This window comes from Ostrea edulis, chromosome 7, assembly GCF_947568905.1.
Source record: "Ostrea edulis chromosome 7, xbOstEdul1.1, whole genome shotgun sequence".
NCBI lineage: Eukaryota > Metazoa > Mollusca > Bivalvia > Ostreida > Ostreidae > Ostrea > Ostrea edulis.
Window position 1 is genome coordinate 24,923,927 of NC_079170.1, and position 16,525 is coordinate 24,940,451.

A 16,525-nucleotide genomic window follows, 5' to 3' on the forward strand; every position below is an offset into this window, starting at 1 on the left:
TCAGTCCGTCAGAGGTAACGCGCTCTTGCGCATCAATGAACAAGTCTTACGTGCAAGTGCGAGATTACCGGGACATAAGCGAAACGTTGATACCCATTTTTTAAACACACACACACACACACACACACTCTCACACACACACACACACACACACACACACACATATATATATATATCTTATATCTATAAAAACATGGTGCCATTGTAAAATAGCCGTTAGTCAAATTGAATGAAACAAACCTAACACTAATTAATATATAAAACTAATATGGTTTTAAACACCATCACATCTATTTCAAAAATGCACAAAGTCGATGGTTTCAATCCGAATTCCATCGACATTTGTAGGTTTTGAAATAGCTTAGAAGAAGTTCGGAAACATAAGAGTTGTGTTAATTAGTGTAATAAACATCTCAAAATAAAAAAAAAATTCAGTTTGACAGATAGATAATTTATTTTAAAATATTGGAAAAGGAAGGGGGGGGGGGCTACAAGTATGCTTACAAAGTCCATGTCATATGAACCTGCGCTAATTGTATGATAAGATATCTTCATAGTCTGACAGAATAACTTCAAAAGCATATGGATCCCATTATCTGCAAAAATATTTCTTTATGTTGAAAGTGCATAGGTTTTTTCTGTTGCAGTTCTTCTTGCGGTTGATGCTTTATATCGATCAAATTTAGCAAATTCAGTACTTGTTCTCCCTCACATAGTTTAACAAGTTTGTCTTGTTTCTTGTTAAAATAATTAATTTCTTTTAACTTTAGAAATTTAATCAGTGTTGTGGTTTGTAGTTGATTATGATTCGTATATTACGTGTGCCTTATGTTTACTTTGTCCCGGTATCACCACTTTATGCGCGTTTAATTTGAAGAGTTCCACTAATGGAAATCACAAGTATTGATATTTGATATATTTAAATGTCGTGTTGAAAACCACAGCAAAATAGTTTTTCACGTAGAAACTTTTGAATATATTCTCCCTTTCAAGAACACAAAACACGGGTCAGCTAATAATGGATCGCAGTTTGTTCCTATGAGAAATTTAGCAGACCAAGGTGATTGATTCTTTGATTTTACGACCCGTCAAGAACTGTCACTCATATTGTGACGTTACCAGCGGTAGGTGAAGTTATACAAATTAGACCTATGCTTAGCGCTCAGGGCCGTGGCAGTGAGGATTCTTTAGCGTGCCAACACCTGCCACGACATGGGACCTCTGTTTTTAAGGTGATATCTGATGGACCTGTGATTCTCACTTCTAAATTGCGAGCGTTTGGTTAAGGAGCAATCAATACTTATCTTAACGTTTTAGGTTTGATGCGGTCATGACACGAGTGGGACTCGAACGCACGCCCTCCCATTTACGAAATGATTGCTCTGCAAGTAAACTACCGCGACATATTGAATCATTACAATAAATGAAAGAAACGATTATAAATTTGAACTTACAAATTGATTTACATTGGATTTGCACTGGTATATATATTAACTTTCATTTTAAGAATTCTATCAGTAAGGATAAATAAATGGAAATGAAATAAAAGACAGAAACATTGTGTATAGTCTGTTGTAGTCATAGATACTCACTCGTTACAAATTATGTGAATTCTTCAGGACAACTGCCGTATGTGATATCAAAAACCTGGTTATCCGTGGAGGGGGATCCGTCATCTTGACATGCTTTTATCAGACTTTTGGAGTCATTACAGACTCCGCCTCCCTCATAATCCATCTCGTAGGAGAACTGATATATACCCTCAAATGTATCATTGCAATTCATTTTTGTGGAGTTTTTCCTGCAACGTTTAATATTAACAATTGAAACCATGGACTATAGAGGTACCACACATAGATTAGTTAATATTGGTACATCCTAAGGTAAGAAACACGCGAGCTTGGAATTTTACACCCATTGAGCGGTGATATTCACCAGTACATGCGCAATAACTCACTTATTTCAATTGTTTCATGCTGATAATCTATTCATATTCTCGTCAAATTAAGAAACTGAAGGCTGGCATTATTGATACTGAGATGAATGCTTTTAATTTAACAGTTTATCCCGTCATGAACTGTCACCCAATAATAGTAGGAGTGGCATTACAATAACAATGGTAAATTCTAGTGAACCGATTCAAATAACGAATAGTACTTCATTTGGTCTGAACAGTAAGTCAGGTTAGAGATATGACAAGATCCAACTGATACAAAAGAGAAAAAACATTAAACCAGATCTCTGGGTTTACCAAACGATATATGATCCGATATATTTGTTTTAGTTGCATTCTAAAATGCTTTTGTATACCAAAAATATTTCAGTGCAGATCTTATTTCACCAATCTTAACTTATACCCTCAAACAATTAGTGCAGAATTTATCATTTCAGGGAGAAATAGATTTTAATTATGGCACACACTAATGCTTTAGAACTTTTCTAAGCTATTTGTTTTATTTAAATGCTAACCTTATCGTCTTTCATGAAATAATCAAACTCATGTTCTTATGTAAAACTTTTACACAAAATTAGATTTAACATATTCAAGAATTCTTCAAGTGTGAATAAAAGATCTTCTTAGATTCATAAATAGATTACATGGCGTGTTTGATGTATTAAAACATAAAATTGACTTACGAAACAGCGTGTTCTTATCATCGTTGCAGGACTGTTGACGTTGTAGTCTACCTGATGGACAGACATTACTTAATATGGCATTCATTCTTGACTGGACATTTATACAGGGCCCTAGAACAACAAATAACACATATAATGTCACAGTAACTATGTGATAGTATTAGATATATAAACGTTTTGACTCTGTTACAGTCAGGACCAAAGACCCGGACATTCTCGGGTGGGTGAAAATGGTTGCATCAGTACGTCGCTCCGCAGGCACTGGTATATCGAGCGAGTCGGAATGCCTCTCTCTCTCTCTCTCTCTCTCTCTCTCTCTCTCTCTCTGAAAAGAGCAGTCCAATACTTTCTTATTTGATACAAATGTGTTCAGTCTCATAACTCCTATCAATAATACAAAATAAAGAGTTGCCTGACTTGGACAAACACAGGATTCCTTGACATACGAAAGGTGGGATCAGGTCCCTGTCGAACGGTCACACCCTCCATGAGCCCTATTTTTGGATCAGGTAAACGGAGTAATCCTTAGTCGAAGCAACTTTTCCAGAAACGGTCTCTCATCTAGTATGACACATTTCAGAAAGCGTTTGACCCAACGATAAGTACCATAGAATTAGCAAAATTTGACATTAAACGAGACTGTTGAGACCCCTGTAACATTAACTTGTTTATCAGTTGCCAGCCTTGATTTAGAAACGGTAAGTGTTTCCCGTCGAGGTAGCGATCTTTCAATTACATATCGTTCATACGAAATACCAATTTCGAAATCAAACACAATGTGCTATGCATGCAGCTGGTCATCTAAAGTGCATCCTCATACTATAACGTGTATGTATAGCTGGTATAAAACGTTGATATTGTTTAAAATGTCATACAATGGATTCCAATGCAACCTAACATTGGATCAAATGCTGTCTGACGTGTTTCATGCCGATTGTTAGGCCGTTCTTGGAACACTGATTTTGACTACGGATAACTCCGTTTACCTGGTTAAGATATAAGAATCACGGCGGGTGTCAACGGTCGACAGGGGACGCTTACTCCTCTTAGGCACTTGATCCCATCTCCGGTATATTCAGGGGTCTGTGTTTGCCCAACTTTGTTTTGTATTGCTGATAGGAGTTATGAGATTGATCCCTGTTCGTTATCTTCGCCTTTCATAAAGAAATCTCACTACATCGACCCGACTATATAGCAGAGATCTTCTGTTTTGGGAATTCCTCTGCGTCCGTTCCGTATAGATATAAGCAAAATATTATCTTTGAGACGTTAAGCAACAGTGATCTATTTATTATCAGTTACATTTAGATTAAATGTGCTTACCTTTTCGAAACTGTAAAACGTTTGGCGTTCTCCATAATACATCAACACAGTAGAAGCATGCTGGTTGGGAAATTCTTTCACTATGCATGAAAACAGCATATTCGATTAATCTTTCATAAAGTTTGAGTTTAATTGATCTATCTTTCAAAAGTGTATTTTGTTTGTGGAATATTTGAGCACTACGAACACAACAATTATGACGGAGTGACAATAAGTATATGAATTTTGTAAATAATAGGCGAAGACAACGAACAGTGTTCAATCTTACAAACCAATTCTTTAGACACTGATTGTGACTACGGATTACTCCGTTTATCCGATAGAAATATAGGGCCCACGGCGGAGTGACCGGTCAACAGGAGATGCTTGTTCCTTCTAGAGACCTGATTTTACCTCTGGGATTTTCTGGTGACTACTCTTAATTTTTTATTCTTTATAAGAGGCATGAAATTCATCCGTTGATTATCGTCTCATTTTCGATTACAAACGTGTATAATTCATGCTCCTGATGAAGAATGAAAATAGCTCTGTGTATGCATGTTCAATCGCGTTTGCGATATGTAACACATGTTAATTTCGATGAGTACATGTAGGAGTTTTCTTTCTCTTCCAGCCTTTACAGCTTAACTGTAGAGTTAATTTGTCTATACCTTTATTTCATCTACTTAGATTTTGTGGGTATGTACATATTTGTTGGGGAAAAGTTCTCTGTTTTTCTAATGGACACAATTTCTTGTGGATTAATTTGTTGTCTAATGTTTGAGATCACTTGAAAAATACATATTATTCATACCAAATACCGGGAATATAATATGTCACTTAAAATACATAGTATGCATACTAAGTATACACAATGTTGCCTTTCTGCAATCCAAACGTTCTTAATTACCGTTACGATACACATGCCATTTGTTCCATTAACCGTGCCAACGTTACACTTATTGAAAAACAAATCATTACTCGGTGATTGTTGTATGTGTGGGTATTGAAATTGTCGTAGACAAGACATTGCAAATATTTAAATCATTTTCTTTATTCCGTTAGCCGATAAAATTTGCAAAGACCAATTTTCATTGCACTTTTATTTCCATGATATGTTTTCCCTCTCCAGCTGTACAGGAGCCGTGTGACTATACAGTGAACTATGGATTGACTGAGTTTATTGTGAAAAAGAAATCCATGACTTGGTATACGACCTGAAGAAGGAATTTAAAAACAATAAGGGTACAAATTGGTAAGCATTCTCCATTTTATATTCAAAATAAAAATTGTTCAAATATACCCGAGCCTAAGTAAGGTTTTAGATATGGATATTTCCACAAATTATATGCAATATACATTAAATCATATGCGATACCTACAATTTGTCAAATCAATTTTCAGCGTCGCTATGTTGTGTGTATTCATGTTTTTCAAACCCAAACCCATGTGGCTGGACAAGACAAGAAAAAACATCAATTATTTTTTTGAAAATAAAATAATGATATATTTTGTTTTGTAGAAAAATATCTTCGTAAGACCCACAAAGCTAAACTATGTTTAATTGACTTTAAGTTCAAGCATGTTCCCAGGGATCGGACCAACAAGGGTGGGATCCCAATAGCAATTGAAGCTTAACAACGGGATACAACACCAAGACTTATACTTTAAATGACATACCTTGTAGACATAATCATTGTGACGTTATTGCCACCATCGCCTTGATAATTCTGATTGGGATGGACGTATAACTCCTCACACATCAACTCTGTTCGGTCATAAATCCGATTGTGGTTGATCTCCCATCTATAAGCTGTGATTATTATGTTGAATGTGATACCGTTATCTAGGTATATCCATTTTCCATGAAGATACTCCGGAATTCGACACTTATCACTAGCTGTGTTTAAAAAAAGATGTAAGATATTCCGTATGAAGCACATTTGGACATGACCAATTAACATGTACATCAATTTTCATTTTGATAACGTACATACACACTTATATCTTTATAATCTCCTTTGGTAAATGCATGAATGTAACGAAGTATAGGGAAGAAAAATGAATGTTTTGGAATATCCTCAATGCGTATTTCAGCGATTCTATTCATAAAGGACTCATATACACGGTATCCAATAAAACTGTCCCGGTACATATTCTGAGAATGTGAATGTAAGTTTCAATTGTATGTGATATGCACCGTGTTGATATAAATATGACGTCACATTATGACGTTACGTATTCCTTATTACTGAGGAATACAAATGATATCAACAGAAACGGCTTCGTCACAAGTGCATACGCTAAATAAATTGATCCGCGCTCATGGCCTTTAAGAAGGGAGGGTTCTTTATCGTACCACACCTGATGTGACACGGGTCCTCGGTTTTTGCGGTCTCATCCGGTACCAGTTCATAATGTACATAATCAATTACATATTTCAAATTTAATCAACAACAGAACCATGGACACGATTTATCAAGCAATAACATTGATTTTAATCCAATTCCATTTTACCTTATAAAAGAATCACCGAAAAAAAAATTGATAGCATACTTTTGTGCTAGACCAATTTAGTTTAAATTTTATATTCGCACTCTGTGTGACGTCATCATATGGAGTGTTCCAGTGCATCAAGTCATTCGGTGTTAAACCTACTTCGCGTCATAGGAGCTGGGTGTGAGTTGACTTATTTTAAAATCAAAATTGATAGGTTCTGTAGTTTTTGTAAATTCTCAGTTGCACAGACGGGCCTTTATTTAAAAAGGCATATGATTGTTATATATCACTCTAAAACCACACAATATCATTAATATATCATGATGTATGCAACGCCTTTTTTATTCACATGCTACAGGTAGAATCAAGATGATGACTAGGATATTCAGGAGCGCTTCTATTTTCAAGTAAGATTTTAGTTAGTGGAACTCTACAAACAAATCAATGGCATATAAAATGTATAGGTGGTGTAGATAATATAGTTTCCACAGTAAGCATATGGAAAGTGTTAACATTTTTGTATGCATACAGATTAGATGATATAGGATAAATAGTTTTGCATGATCAAATCTCTACATACACGGATGGTGATTTTCTAATTGCGAAGATGAAGCATAAATTTAGTGCATAAAAATCAGATTAGGAATTATAGAAATACTACTGGTAATAATAATGTCGTAAAAATTATACCCTATTGACTTGATTGTTGGCTATAGAGTAATTGGAATATGTTTTGAATGAAAAGGTGACGATGACGAACAGTGATCAATCCTATAACGACAAGAAAGAATGAAAGGTTAAGAGTAGGTCAAACACGGACCCCTGGGCAGACCAGAGATGGCTTACATGCCTAGGAGGAGTAAGCACCCCATGTTGACCGGTACTACGCTCTGTGAACGTTTTATCTCGATCGGGATGAATGCTATATGTGTTTAAAGCTTATATGCTTTTGCCGTGACCTTCAAATAGACATTAAGATACATCAATGGCGTTTAATTTATTAACAATACTAATTTTCGTTCAAATTTTTATATCTCTCAACTGGTTCGATACGCAAGAGCTTCTTCTGCTTATGGTCAGTTTTTAAATGGAAGCAGGCTATCGACAAACAAGTTGATGGTGAATTTCGCAAATTCAAAAGTCGTTATAACGACCTAGTTTGGCATTACAACCTATCATTGAGTCAAATGATGTCTGACATGTTTCATACCGATTGGTAGGCCGTTGTTGGCACACTGATTTTGACTAAGGATAATTCCGTTTACCCGATTAAGATATAAGGCTCACGGCGGGTGTGACCCTGCGACAGGGGATTTTTACTCCTCCTAGGCACTTGATCCCACTTCTTGTATATCCAGGGGCCCGGTTTTGTCCTACTATTTCTCTTGTAATGCTTATAGGAGTTATGAGATTGATCATTGTTCATTATCTCCACCTTTCATGAGATTGATTGCCGTTTACTATCATCACTTGTTCACAAATATCATTGTATTCAATGTGTACAGAACATGCTGGGTGTTTTGTTTTATATACATGTAAAACTTATACGGTACCAATTTTGATGCACCAGATGCGCATTTCGACAAATAATGTCTCTTCAGTGATGCTCAACCGAAATGTTTGAAATTCGAAATAACAATGAAGTGTTAGAGCCATTATAGCCAAAAACAGCGTGCCAAAAAAGTGGAGTCAAATTCGTCTAAGGATGTGAGCTATGCACGAGGGAGATAATCCTTAATTTTGAAATGAATTTCTAAATTTTATAACAGCAATTAAATATACATCCGTATTTTGATTATTTTATTTGTAATGTTAAGAGTCTTTTGGGGCAAAATTATAGCCATCAGAAAGTCTTGAATATTTCATTGATATATGATAGAGCCCCTATATCATGCCAACGTTGACATATTGCGTTAATAGTAGCGATATGAAATGATATCCCAAAATAGACGTAAATGAGTGGATGGGGAATAAAAACCTTACCTTCAGGTTGTAGAGGATTTCAATAAAATGAAACTAACCATTGCTATATAGACACTTAGCACAGAGTAAACGAATTGCAATTTGATATAATATTATAATTATGACTAACAGTGATTCATTTCGACGTGAATTGTAGGAAATTAATTATACGTCTCCCCTATCAAATGATATTGGCATTTCTGCAAACCTGAAGCCGTGCATAATTCATTAACAATTTTAAAAATTGTTGCTACTATAGTAACGGCATGATTAACTTGGTATAACACCGGCTGCATATGACTGATGATTATTTTGATATAGATTTAACAAATTTCACCATTTTAGACAAATTACAAGAATTAAAATTAATTTTGTTGGTCATATCTGTCAATGCAAAATCCCTAAATGTTTTTAGAAACCTATTTTTGCTAACCATATGTCTGTTTGAAATGGGTTATATTTGTTACTTTTCAAACTTTTAAATTAAAATCTTTGTTAACATATACAATGCGATTAAGTAATGAAAAATAATGTAAATGTTACCGGGTGATAACTCAAACAAGTATACCGGTCACAAGGTTTATTTATCACAATCGCTCAGAATAACATCATTCACAGATCATCCAAATGTTATCCAATAAATATCATCCAAAAGATTCTACAATAAGTAATAACAAATATTAAACATGCACACATTACATATTACACGACATAAAATCACGGACAGACATGGCAAAGAAATAATTCCATATTAATCTTCATTAATCACATAAATAGAATTGTCTTTTCTTCATCAGATCACATCATTAATATAAAATCATAATTAATCCAATTTACTTAATATTCTGCATTTAAACTAAGAACCTGTCCAGAACATATAATGGCAAGACAAACATATCAAACGCCACCTAAACAATACATAACACACTCTTACCAAATATGTGGTATTAGAATCCGGATGGATCTATAGTAATGTGTAGATCTGGTGTATATCTATCAATTAATACAAACATATATATTACTCACATTTCTGAAGCAATACACTCATTATGAAATAAATAGAAATAAAATAATCATACTACTCTTACTCTCACTCACTCTATGCATAAAATCCTTAACATAATTAGTAACTGACCTGATTAGTAGATTGTAGTCTGTAAGTCCAAATGTCCAAAGTTTTCAACTAAAGTATGACACAACTGCCCAATTCAATTTCTAAATTCAAACTGAATCTTACACTGACCAAGAACTGTCATGTGACCAATAATTAAGAAACGAACCGATGAACCATGAAAAACAATCCGTAACCAACCTAAACTATAGCTGGCCATAAGGGAAATACTCAAATATTAAAAGTTGTTCAATACCAACTATGGAAACCTGTTTGTGTATTTATTGCACATATTAAGCTGATATTATTTATCGTAAAATTAAAAACACTGAACACATGTAATAATATAAATTAAACATTTTATTATTCCAGACGGGTAAGGATGCTCTACCACATAAAGGCCCAGAGTTTGTACTTTTTAAAATGTCAAATTAGGCAAGTTGCATATTTCACACTCCCCTTAGACACCATGTCTACCTACTCGTAATTTTGAATGTATAGGATTTATAAGATTGATCACTGTTATCTTAACCTTTACTCCTATCAGGCACATTATCCCACCTCTGGTATATCCATGGGTCCGTTTTTGCCGAACTCTCACTTTCAAATTGCTTATAGGCGTTTTGAGATTAAAGTCAGCATTTAGCAAATTCTATGGTCGTTATAACGATCTAATTTGTCAATACAACCTAGGGTCAAATGCTGTCTCACGTGATTCATACCGATTGTTAGACCGTTCGTGGCACACTGATTTTGATTACGGATAACTCCGTTTACCTGTTCAGGATATAGGGCTCACGGCAGGTGTGACCGGTCAACAGGGGATGCTTACTCCTCCTATACACCTGATCCCACCTCTGTTCTGTCTAGGGGTCCGTGTTTGCCCATTGCTTATAGGATTTATGATATTTATCACTGTTCGATAGATAGATAGATAAGTTGCTCTCTTTATGATCTGATGTATTCTCTGTGTTCTGACAGTTCCTAAGTGAAATAAAATATTTAATTTCATTTCGAGCTCGATTATCACCAGCTTAATGTATTGTGCGAAAGGTGATTAACTCCGTTTACCTGATAAAGGTACATGGGTCAAGGCGGGTGTGACCAGTCTTCAAGGTATGCTTACTCCTCCTAGGCACCTGATCCCACGTCTGGTGTGTCCAGGGGGTCCGTGTTTGTTCAACTATCTAATTTGTATTGCTTAGGGGATTTATAAGATTGATCACTGTTCGTTATATTCATCTTTCATTGATCACTGTTCGTTACCTTCAGCTTTCATAGAGCGGAGGATTTTTTGCGGAAAACCCGTACACTATTTTAGCCCGCTAAAATAAGTTGTCCCCTATTTTTATTTTGGCCACGAGAGAGGATAAAACTTACAACGAGAACTATAGTGCGCAGTCGTGTTTATTTACATTTTACTTTTCCATCTTTATTATAGAGCTAACGGGAAAATGATTAAAATATAACGTTCAATACGCCGGGTTCGAGATACATTCGAGTTATTTTCATTTGAAGAGCTCTCATACATGGTAAGGCGCGTTTACATTCGAGAGTGGGACAAATATTCATCACAACATAAGTGTGTGTTCTCATTAAGGTTCTCATAGGCTGTTTCACCACCGGAATTCGACTGGTACACAAACTAAGTAAATTATAAGTTTTAAGGTTCTTATTATATAACGTTATTTCGTTGATCGTTGGTAATACATCCAGGTTATTGCTTGCAAATATGATGTTGTTTTTATGTTTCTACTTTAGTAAAACATTTCATTCGATAGTATTTTGCATTTCCTACATTCATATATGTAGAGAGAAGCCGCTTATAATACATTTTTCGCCTTCCTCACTGACCGTAGGATCGCTCTGTCACTTAGACACTCAAAGTTCCACTAAATATAATTCCTACACGGAAGAGCTCTTATCTAGAAACTGAACTTGCGTATTCCAAATAGAGAACTAGACCACAAGAACATGTAGGATGTGATAAATAGTAATATCTTTCGCAAAATCAACATGGCAAATTTACAGCATAGTGTTAATTAAGTAAAGGAAGGTATACTCGAACACATTAATGAAATTATTGCTGATTCAAATGCAAAGTTTCATCCTGTCACAGTTATCAAGGATATTCCATTGATAAACAATCCTTGAAAACGAATTCAACAAACTAAGAAAATATATTGAAATTCATTTCTAAAATGGTGGTTATAATGAATAATTCTCGGAAATACAGAAGTGGTCTTGTAACGATACACTCAAAATCCCCGGATGGCCCGTATAATAATTCATTCATAAATATTTTATTTCTGCCTCAAAATTTCATATTTTTTCTTATTTGCTGTTGACCTGGTATGTATCACTGTCATACAGTGATCTCCCCTTAGGACGCCAGCAGTTGTACCTCGACAATTTTGGCATTGCAATGGGGGTGGAGTTATATCGAGGGAGGTATGCGTAAAGATATAAAGCGTATTGTATAATTAAATCAGTGTGTTTAGATTTGATAAACACACAGGTGCATTTCATCTCTCTTCTAATTTTTGCGAAATTCAATATTTGTTAAAAACGTAAATTGTTGACTGCTTTGATGGTTTTATTTTATCAGTCACTCACAGTAAAAAGTCCATTTCATATTCAGTTGTTGATTGTTTTGATTCTAATATAATATATTTTGTCATGGATAAGAATTAACCCAGCAGCATAAAACATTTGCATAATTAATTGATTGCCATTTAAATTCCACATGTACAGCAAGCAAAGTACAATAATACGTTATAAAAATGAACCGTGCATGAAGAAAATTGATTCAGGCTCAATTTAGGGTTTCTAATGAAAGGTGAAGATAACGAACAGTGATCAATTTCATAACTCCTACAAGCAATACAAAATAGACAGTTGGGCAAACACGGACCCCTGGACCAGAGGTGGGATCAGGTACCCAGGAGGGGTAAGCATCTCCTGTCGACCGGTCGCACCCACCGTGAGCCCTATATCCTGTTCAGGTAAACGGAGTTATCCGCAGTCAAAATCAGTGTGCCAATTTTAGACAAATATCTCTATAGTATCCGTGCGTATTTCGATACTTTGTCCTCCATATATTAGTACTTGAAATGTTTTATGATAGCATCATATTCCATATATCTCAAGGTAATGGGCATAGATATCGTACTTATTGTAAACTTATTTAGCTCATCACTGGAACTTTTGTAATCAATAGTAAAATATTATGCATAGTCAATAGCATGCATCATCTAATGTATTTACCATGTAATAGCATGGAAGAATTAGCCATGTATCTTGCAATTATTTCTCTTTTGACTCCAAATATCATCATACATTCTTTTCTCGTATTCGCAACTGATGGTCGTACATGTATCAACACAATCATTTCAAACACATTGGATATGAAATGAATCTGTTCGAAATATAGGCGAAAATGAACTACTATATACCGTAGAGCGGGGGTTTTCCGCGGGTTGATAAATTTGGCTTATTTAGCGGTTAAATAGCTTCCCGCCAAATTGCACCCAATGACTACTTCAGCATTTGCAAGAGAGACAACTCTTCCCTGTCCGCCAAAATTTATTCCGCTAAAATTATTAGCATACTTTTGACCAAACAAATCGACTAAAAAACCCGTTATACGGTAATCAGGAAAATCACAAGGATGTTCTTATGATCAACTTAATTTGACCAACGCATTATATGATACAACGTAACGAAATAATTCGAAAAGTTTAGAGTAAATGTTTTCCGTATGGTGTAACAATATTTTAAATTTAAACAATTGTTTGAACCTCACAAAGATAAAAATACGTTGAATTGAAATCTTTGCGTGTTGTGCAGCAAAGAACGTTAAGAACTGGATTTCATCATTTTGAAAATCAACAATAACGATTATTTTTCCTGATGTATCACATAAGTGACCTGGATTTATATTTCTAAGTTTCAAGAATCGTGCATTAGATCCCCAGAGGTCTGATGATCTGGAAAAATGGCGATTATTTTTACAGATAATAAGACATTGAGGGAATCAATGAAGTTTCAGGGATAATATTCCAAAGGATTCCCAAATCTGCAAGTTAATAAAAAAGACACACATGAAGTAGAATAATAAATATATATCATTTCAAAAAATGTTATGTTGGAATTTCCATGGAAACGGTCCTGGTAGGTCAGTGGTAAAACTCTCACGTCGTAAGCAGGAGGTTGTGGATTTGATCTCTGCTCATGACATGTCCGAGTTAATCATAAGACACAAGACATAAGACATAAGACACAAGCGTTGTTCGTTGAATTAGAGTGGTGTTTAGCAAAGTAATTTTTGGATGACTGATATAATCATGCTGAGCAACTGAATGCAAGTTTTGTTTATAAAATACTATTTAATATAACAAACTTTGAAAATTGAAACATGAAAGCTTTATCAGCAGTGAGGAAATTCATTCGCATCAGAGCTAAGTAGTGCGTGCGTTTGAATTCAGTATTCGGCTATGATTTGCCTAAAATTGAATAAATAGCAAGTAAACATGTTGGTATTGGATATATGAACGATGTATTATTTAGATGTCTAAATCAGTACCTATTCATACTCTAAAAGATGTCCACACACAGAAAGGTATACACTGGTATTATAAATACCAATCACTTTAAAGAATTAGATTTTTTTTGTTTCGACATTAAATAGCTGGTGAATCCAGAACATCACCGGTAATGGCATGGCCAACTGGATTGATTGATTTATTATTAAAAAGGCTTGGATGCCCATGTAAAAGTATATTTGTATGACATACAGGGTGTAGCTTTGAATTTGAAATATAATGGGAAATGAAACTGATTTGTTTTTCCGACGATACATGTTTTCTATGGAGACAACATATATTTGTTTGTTAGTAAGTTTAATGTTAAGGAACAAGCAGTGTGATTCGGAAGCAGTACTATTCGTAAACTGCGCTTACTCGAAGAGTTTGTGATGGTCAAAATCAATAATCAAATAATTCAATCTGAATTCTGGTCTTGTACATGTAAATTCCAATTATAGTCTTTAGCAATATAACCTGTCATTGGGTCACATGAAGTCTAATGTGTTTCATACCTATTTCAGGCTGTTCTTTAGATACTGTTTTCGACGGCAGGTTACACTATTTACCTGATCGACACACATGTATATGTACATGTATAACGCTCATGGTGGGTGTGATCGGTCGACGGGGATATCTGCTCAACAAGGCACCTAATCCCATCACTGGTATGTCTTGGGGTCAATCTAATTAAAATCAGATCCTAGGATACGCTCACAATCGCTATAATAGGATCTGACATAACCCCATAGGGGGTCATGTTTGCATGACCTTTCGCTTGGAATATTCATGAGAACTATCAGCCAGTCAGATTGCGCCATACAGACAATATGGCTATTTAGGCGGTTCCTGGCAATTCGTAAACAAATTGCTGTAATCTCTCTCCCACGAAGTTTATTCCACACTGTAAAATTGTATATTCTCGCATAACGAATTTTAAACTTTCGCAATAATGCTTAATATATTCCGTTCATACAAACAACAAAACGTACGAGATGAAATACACCTAAATTAAATTAATTGTGAAATCCGATTTATTTATGAATAGGGATGGGTACGATTTGAATAGTTTTGAAGATGGTTTACTTAAATAACGCGAGGGATATAACGCCAGTCGACGTCAACGGTGCATTGTGACGTCGCATCTTGCTGTGATATGTTTTTTTTTCCAAACCAAACAATCGCAGTAATTTTCGTTGAATTGTTAACACCGACGATTTCAAAGCCGACGCGCTGATTGGCTGACATAAAGTTCATTTGAATATGACCCCTAATCGTGTTATGTCAGATATCTACTGAAGCAGAGTATACGGCGCGGATCTAAGAAGTCTGATTTGAATGAGATTGGTTTTGGGGTCCGTGTTTCCCCAATCCTTACTTGTGTATTCGTTATAGGAGTTATGAAATTGGTCAATGTTTGTTATCTTTACCTATTCGTGTTGACCTTAATGTATGTTGAGGCATTGTAAAAGTGAAGGAAAAGGAACATCGTGTATATAACCTCTTTATGGTTTGGTAAAAAGCCCTAACATCTTCACTTTCCTTGAGGATTAGTACGATTTTCTACATGATCTATGCAAGGTGAAGATAACGAACAATGATCAATCTCATAACTCCTATAAACAATACAAAATAGATAGTTGCGCAAACACGGACCTCTGGACACACCAAAGGTGGGATCAGGTGCCTAGGAGGAGTAAACATCCCCTGTTGACCGGTCACATCAAAATCAATGTGCCAAGAACGGCTTAACAATCGGTATGAAACACGTCAGACAGCATTTGACCCAATGATAGGTTGTATTAACGAACTAGATCGTTATAACGATCATAGAATTTGCTGACTTTAATCGAGACTGTTGATACCTCTGTACCATCAACTAGCTTTCGTTGATTTAAAAACTGACTAGACGCAGAAGAAGCTCTTGCATATCGAATCAGTTGAGATATAGTTGACGAGGAGAAGCTGAAATCATCCCGTTTGTCATACAGTTGAGTTGTCAGTTTGCCGTAAATGTCTACTTTCAATAAAATATCCAAGTATGAAGCAGAAATGGACGACTCTGTGTTATCTTTGCAGTTTTATGGTTACGCAGTTCCCAGTGTGTTAATTCAGTGACCTCGTTGTCTACGGCATGATGTATGTAAACTTGGATTGTTAGTGTGATAGGGTAAATTTTCGTTTGAATTTTGACCTTCATGGACAAGGTGGAATGAGATGGGGAATTGAAATATTTATAATGAGATTACTGTCAAAATCACCATATCCTTAATGAATATTCAGTCTTTTCCCTTCATGACTTCTAAGTTTAAATGTGATATACCAAGGTCCATTTTTCCCTTAAGGAAAGAATATGTTTCGTTAACAGTGCTCGATGATTTTAATTCAAAAGGATTTTGCTCTGAAAGGTTGAAATGCATACACTGAAGGC

General features: G+C 35.3%; 1 long non-coding RNA gene across 1 annotated transcript; it reads right to left on the minus strand.

Annotated features, from left to right (window-relative positions):
• Positions 1–8,965: 8,965 nt before the first annotated feature.
• On the minus strand, positions 8,966–9,903 carry LOC125654918 (uncharacterized). Its single transcript, XR_008796772.1, has 3 exons — positions 9,536–9,903; positions 9,335–9,393; positions 8,966–9,058 (listed from the first exon to the last, which is right to left on the minus strand). It is a non-coding gene; the product is annotated as an uncharacterized LOC125654918 (long non-coding RNA).
• Positions 9,904–16,525: the final 6,622 nt, after the last annotated feature.